At 44.8% G+C, this 7,341-nt stretch overlaps 1 pseudogene; it reads right to left on the bottom strand.

Moving 5' to 3' along the window:
* Window positions 1–3,358: 3,358 nt before the first annotated feature.
* The window catches only part of LOC133361534 (zinc finger protein 721-like), a 42,928-nt pseudogene continuing 38,945 nt past the window's right edge, over window positions 3,359–7,341 (bottom strand).

The raw sequence follows: 7,341 nt of genomic DNA, 5'->3' as shown, positions 1-7,341 counted from the left end.
GTGCGTGTACGCTCTGTGTGTTTGTACACTGTGCGTACAAACTGTGTGTGTGTACACTGTGTGTGTACCCTGTGCGTGTACAAACTGTTTGTGTGTACACTGTGTGTGTACACTGTGTGTGTGTACACTGTGTGTACACTGTGTGTGTGTACACTGTGTGTACAAACTGTGTGTGTGTACTCTGTGCGTGTACACTCTGTGTGTGTGTACACTGTGTGTACAAACTGTGTGTGTGTACACTGTGTGTGTGTACACTGTGTGTACAAACTGTGTGTGTGTACCCTGTGCGTGTACACTCTGTGTGTGTACAAACTGTGTGTGTGTACACTGTGTGTACAAACTGTGTGTGTGTACCCTGTGCGTGTACAAACTGTGTGTGTGTACCCTGTGCGTGTACACTGTGAGTGTGTACACTGTGTGTGTGTACACTGTGAGTGTGTACACTGTGTGTGTACACTGTGTGTGTACCCTGTGCGTGTACACTGTGAGTGTGTACACTGTGTGTGTACACTGTGTGCGTGTACACTGTGTGTGTGTACACTGTGTGTACAAACTGTGTGTGTACACTGTGTGTGTGTACACTGTGTGTACAAACTGTGTGTGTGTACCCTGTGCGTGTACACTCTGTGTGTGTACACTGTGTGTACAAACTGTGTGTGTGTACACTGTGTGTGTGTACACTGTGTGTACAAACTGTGTGTGTACACTGTGTGTACAAACTGTGTGTGTGTACCCTGTGCGTGTACACTCTGTGTGTGTACACTGTGTGTACAAACTGTGTGTGTGTACACTCTGTGTGTGTACACTGTGTGTACAAACTGTGTGTGTACACTGTGTGTACAAACTGTGTTTGTGTACCCTGTGCGTGTACACTGTGTGTGTGTACACTGTGTGTGTGTACCCTGTGCGTGTACACTGTGCGTGTACATTGTGTGTGTACAAACTGTGTGTGTGTGTGTACACTGTGTGTGTGTGTACACTGTGTGTTGGCACAGTCGGGGGTACAGATGGTGCATCGGCCAGTCAACTGAGTCAGTCGACCCATGGCACCTGGGTCTACCCCGTGCACATAGCTTGGCACAAGCGCCATGGTGACGTGACCGCCACTTTGTGGCGAATGGCAGTTGTTGTTCTTGTTACTGTGTGTGTCCGGCAAAACAAGAGATGGCACCTCAGCCAGCCATCTCATTGAGTAGCCATTACCAGATCATCAGCAGATGCAACAGGGCTGACCAGCAGGGAAACAGGTCCCTGCGGGGTGGGCTGGTAGGAACGCACAAATGAATGGCTATAATAAAATGAAATGGCGGGGGTACAATACGAAGGGAGAGTTTGAGGCCTAGTTCTAGGCTTTAGGCCTAGCTGTAGGCTTTAGGCCGCTGTGGGTTAATTTTTAATTTAAATGTTTTAATTAAAAACTATCTCAGGGAATTATAAGGGAATGTTACACTTGTTTAGCCAGGAAAGCCTCACTGAGTCTAAAGGTTTTTGTAGGGTCCTGCCAAGTGTTTGCAGTAGGGGGCGATGTTGCTACACGTAATCGGACATCGGACGGACGATATAATCTATTGTAGGCTGGTTCACTTCGTTCCTACCAGTATAATCCCTTAACTATAACCAGTCATCGATAAGCATATTATTTTTAACTGCGACGAATCCAATTTATTTATACGGCCATTGTGAGCTTCTCAAACTACATAATTGTTGAAGATGCTATGTGATGTGTAATAAACCCCGTTGAGACGACATCGTGAATTGAGAATTCTTTATTCAGATTCGTTCACAGCTTCCACCACATTCGTTCCTCCAGTTCCCTTGCTCCTTCATGCTGTTGGCTGACAGCGTGAGAGAGACTGCGGGGCCCGCTACGTGGCAGGCTCCGGACCACGGCACCAGCGTGGCTTCTCCGCGCCTTTTAATCCCTGGCCCACGTGATGCCCCGCAACCAATCCTCAGCCACACCCCTGGAACTTTCTCGAAGCTACTGTACGGCTCCAGGGCCACGCCCCTAACTCGACTCCCCATTGGTTGCGGGCTGAAGCCAGCAGAGCCAATCATCATCATCCAGGTGTAACCTCACATTACAAATGTAATGCATTGGGCCGAAGTGAATTTCTGTCACAAGCCGAGTTGAACAGGAAATGGTTCCAACTCCTGGTCACGCACCTTTAGATGGGCCTGCCCAAAATCATAAAAATCCTCAATGAATGTGAGCAGAGGCAGAGACATCGAAATTAAGGAACCCAAAGCACCAAGCCTATTTAGGGTACCATAGGCCTTAATTACATCAAGAAAGTAGGGATCTTGTTTCTGGTGAAAATCCGTACTCCTCTGCTGTACTCGATCGACAGAAAATACAGCCGCCCCTTGAATATCGGAGGTTACGTTCTTGGAAAGTTCTGCGAGACTGCTAAAAACGCGATATTCAATACTTAAGCCTTACCCAAGTAATGGCGTTAGGTAAACGTCAACTAAAATTTACATCACAATTGAAATACGTACTGCATTCCAAATCAACTAAAAACTAAACAATTGAAATAAACATTGGGAAACCGTGTCTCGTGCATTTGGTTACAGGTCTACCCAACACTTATGGTCACACATGCTGTCTGCTTCTACTCGACATTGTCCGAAAAGTCCTACAATACTTTCACATCCACAAATGGCTGTGATTCGTCTCGGGCTCTATTAGCGGCCTGGAAGTCAAACCCTGGAGCCTTCACAGGCCACCTTCACGAATGGTGACGTTTCCCAGCTGCCATTTTTATTGGGTCCTTGAATCACAAACGATGGGCTTATGGAACTTCAAATTTCACACGTCAATCTCAGACCCTGCTCCTTGTAGACCTCCTTACACGTGTTTCAGTTTCAAGACAATTCAAAATGCCTTCCAAGTGTACATTAAGTGGTTTTTAATATGTGTTCCCTGGCAGTTGTGAAGATTTGATTACTGTGTAAATGCAGTCATTAGATTCCGTGGAGGCGAGTTCTGCTCTTGGTGACATCACAAGGAGGCCCTGACGTAACCCACTCGTTAATTTGAGGTGACGTCTTCAGAGGGAGAATCTACATATTTAAGTAAACATGTGGTAAACAAGGTGGGATATCAATGCAGACATATATCTAAAGTTTAATTTAAATAGAAGTTAAAATTCAATAAAACCTAGGCTAGAATACAAATCTGTAACAAAAATCCACGATGCCTTCAAATGTGCTCTTTAAAGTACCTCCTTGCGAAAAAACAGATCGGCAGACATCTTTCATTGAACATTCTCTACACGAAACAAAGGAATGTTTTACACAAACTATAAATACCACGGCCTTTTAGGAATGCATGTGTAATGGGTTCCAGAGACACTTGTAGAGGTATCTTCTTTATTACAATAAAACACTCCAACAGTCCTGATACTCTGTTACAGCCTAGGTACATAGCCTAGGTACACAGCCTAGATACACTACTCTCGCTATGCTCTGGGGTCCTCCGGCTGCAATTACTCTAGGGGAGGCTAATTGACCCGATCCAGCCAAGGTGCGGGTCTGGACTCTGGCTTCCTCGGAACGCGCCCTTACAAGGACGTAGAGCCGGGAGTCCCAGAGTCCCACCACTGGCCCTCACAGCGTCCCGGCCCATACAAGAAAAAGCAGGACGAGGGGGTCCAGGGTCCTAAGCTGGCTGGTCTTGGGTCTTGAGCTGCAACTGGCCCCGATCGGCCAGGGAGCTGCCCTTTTATGCCTCGTCCCCAACGAGGGGTGGGGTTGTGTGCGCCCCCAGATATCCCACAGAGCACGCACAGCCCCCCCGTTGGTGGCGCCAAGGGGCTTAACTGTTTGGGGTGCCTGGGATCCTAGCACCTGGCGCCGAGGGCTTATCTGCCTAGGATCCTAGAGCCCCCAGCAGACCCTCCTCTCTTATGGCACTACACGTGTTCAGTACAAGCCACCTGTGGACTGGTTTTGGTGTACAATGTCTCAACAGTCCGGCTTGCTTCAACTGATGTTCATCGGCAAGGTCCATTTCAAGTCTCAGTTCGACAAAATGTATACGTAATACAAAATGATAATTAGTGTTCTTGTGGAGAATGTATCTCCTATACGTAACTTATAAGTGGCATACCTTAACTGATGAATGATCCGACTATGCTCCCGATTTCAAAGACAATGAGTTGCCCCAGTCAGATGCGTCCTGATTCACAAAAATACCCTTTGACTCGTATCACAAAAATAACAGCTCTCACGTGAGTTTTTGTACAGGTTACCACCAAAACAAATACTTTGTCCTGACAGCACATATTCCATGTTTGACATTAATACACAAAATGTTGTATGTACGTACAAAATCAGACGGGTATTCTTTCAATTATGATTCAAAATAATCAAAGGGCACATTGGCAACATTTTATTCCTATACTGAAATGTACTGCGTCACGTTGCAACGTATTTACAAGTTGATCTCTGCCGAGATGAGGCCTATATGTGAAGCACTCTCATAGAGGGAAGCCAAGTAGTAGTACATTCTCTATTTGTTGCAGAGGTTCAAGGTTCAAATCCGACTGGCATATCAATCATCTCCCCCGACTTACAAACTCATATCCACATGCAGGCCAGTGAACGGTCACCTTGTGGCACACAGGGGCAGATGCCCATTATGGGCACCCATCGAGTGTCTAAGATGAGATATGATACAAAACACTTGAGTCACTCCTGGTTAGAGATCGCCCCAACCCACAGGTTCACAAATAATGGCCACGCTTACACTGCAGTTTGAACCTAGAAATTGAGTGTTCAACTTCACATTATATTCATTAGAAAGGCCTGTGACAAAAGTGCATCCATTGGAGCTTGTCTGAAGCTTGCACATCTACCTGGTCTCCATTTGACTTTGTATTGTCTAAGAAGTCCACCCACACCTCCACATCCACAAACTCCTGGGAGTTGCCTCGCTCTGCCTCACAATCAGAATTTAGTTCCTGTTTCACACTGCCTCCATCTATGTGAAGGTCCGATTTTGGAGTTGAATAATCTTCAAATTTAACCTTCACTTCTACGCTCTTCACTGTTACTTCTTCACATTTCACTTTCGCCTCTTTATATTTCACCTTGATACCTTTCAAAGTGTCCAGGCTGGGATTGTCTTCTGGTTCTTGTTTCATGAACAATGGGGTCATTGCAGCACTTTGACTTTCACAAGCTGATTTCAGATTACACTTCTTGTGGATTTTCTGATGCGTGTGTGTTCTCTGGTGTTTTCTAAGATTTGATGAATGTGCAAACGCTTTCCCACAAACACTGCACTTGAAGAGTTTCTCTCCTGTGTGTGTTCTCTGGTGTTGTTTAAGATTAGATGAATCTAAAAATGTCTTCCCACACACACTGCACTTGAAGGGTTTATCTCCTGTGTGTGTTCTCTGGTGTCGTCGAAGAGCAGATGAATCTGAAAACGCCTTCTCACACACACTGCACTTGAAGGGTTTATCTCCTGTGTGTATTCTCTGGTCGGTCTGAAAAGTTGTTGACTTTGCAAACGCCTTCCCACACAGAGTGCACTTAAAAGGTTTCTCTCCTGTGTGTGTTTTCTGGTGGGTCTTAAGATTTGATGACATTGCAAACACCTTCCCACACAGAGTGCACTTAAAAGGTTTCTCTCCTGTGTGTGTTCTCTGGTGTTGTTTAAGAGTAGATGAATAAAAAAAATGCCTTCCCACACACACTGCACTTGAAGGGGTTATCTCCTGTGTTTGTTCTCTGGTGGGTCTGAAGATATGACGACCATGAAAATGCCTTCTCACACACAGTGCACTTGAAGGGTTTCTCTCCTGTGTGTGTTCTCTGGTGTTGTTTAAGAGTAGATGAATAAAAAAATGCCTTCCCACACACACTGCACTTGAAGGGCTTATCTCCTGTGTGTGTTCTCTGGTGTCTTTGAAGATGTGATGACTGTGCAAATGCCTTCCCACACACAATGCACTTGAAATGTTTCTCTCCTGTGTGTGTTCTCTGGTGTCTTTGAAGATGTGGTGACTGTGCAAACGCCTTCTCACACACAGTGCACTTGAAAGGTTTCTTTCCTGTGTGTGTTCTCTGGTGTTGTTTAAGAGTAGATGAATAAAAAAAATGCCTTCCCACACACACTGCACTTGAAGGGCTTATCTCCTGTGTGTGTTCTCTGGTGGGTCTTAAGATTTGATGACATTGCAAACGCCTTCCCACACAGAGTGCACTTAAAAGGTTTCTCTCCTGTGTGTGTTCTCTGGTGGATCTTAAGATTTGATGACAATGCAAACGCCTCCCCACACAGAGTGCACTTAAAAGGTTTCTCTTCTGTGTGTGTTCTCTGGTGTGATTTAAGAATGGATGACCGTGCAAACACCTTTTTACACACACTGCACTTAAAAGGTTTCTCTCCTGTGTGTGTTCTCTGGTGGGTCTGAAGAGTTGATGACTGTGCAAACGCCTTCCCACACACAGTGCACTTGAAGGGTTTCTCTCCTGTGTGTGTTCTCTGGTGCTGTGTCAAGTTTCCAGTACGATCCATGCTGTTTGCATTCTGGTCGCATTGTTTCCTTCTTGTACCGAGCTGCGCTGAGTGCCTTTGCTCCATCAGACCAACTCTGCAGAGCGAGCATCAGCTGCAGACAGAAAAACATATCCACACCATCTCCGTGAGTATTGAGGCACAGAGGAATGCATATATACAGTCACACATGACTTACACATCTATACATATTCATATTTTCATGAAATAGTGAAAGAGATTCCCTAATTCATCACACGGGCTGCTAAGGCACACAATGAGAGGGCAAATGGTCATAAATATGACTCGACACCCAAGTGTCTTCAAAATGAATATTTACCAAAAACTCCAAGCACACAATTTCGGTTGTCTAGCTATGACAGGAATATTTATTTAAGAAAAATTAGCTAACATAGCAAAGGCTGTTGATACTATTTGTATTATGCAGAAATGTATAAATTAATGTTCATTTGCAACTTAAAGGTCTGAAGCCAGGCTCAGATGAGCTTGAATGCGAGGATGAACAGATCTAACTTAAGCTGCATATGTGCATTGTTAATTTCCTGACTGTTTGCATTCTTATAAAATCTTGTTCTGTACCTGTTGAATTCCATGACGAAATGGGGCCTTGCATATGTTCTACAAAAAGATCACCTCCCTGGGAAAATCTTGACTTAAAACTTTTGTGATAGCGGGAATTCATATTCTTTGGTTATTTCGGTAAAGTCACGTAGATATAAAATAATAATACAAATAAAGTGAATAGAAGAAAAAAAACGACTAATGTACACTGTAGCCTGGTTCTTAACCTCGGTGAGCATACTGGCAGT

This window comes from Lethenteron reissneri, unplaced genomic scaffold (assembly GCF_015708825.2).
Source record: "Lethenteron reissneri isolate LAM-NWPU_2019-01 unplaced genomic scaffold, ASM1570882v1 scaffold_113, whole genome shotgun sequence".
NCBI lineage: Eukaryota > Metazoa > Chordata > Hyperoartia > Petromyzontiformes > Petromyzontidae > Lethenteron > Lethenteron reissneri.
The sequence above is the reverse complement of the archived record's forward strand: the minus strand, read 5'-3'. Positions and strand labels throughout refer to the sequence as shown.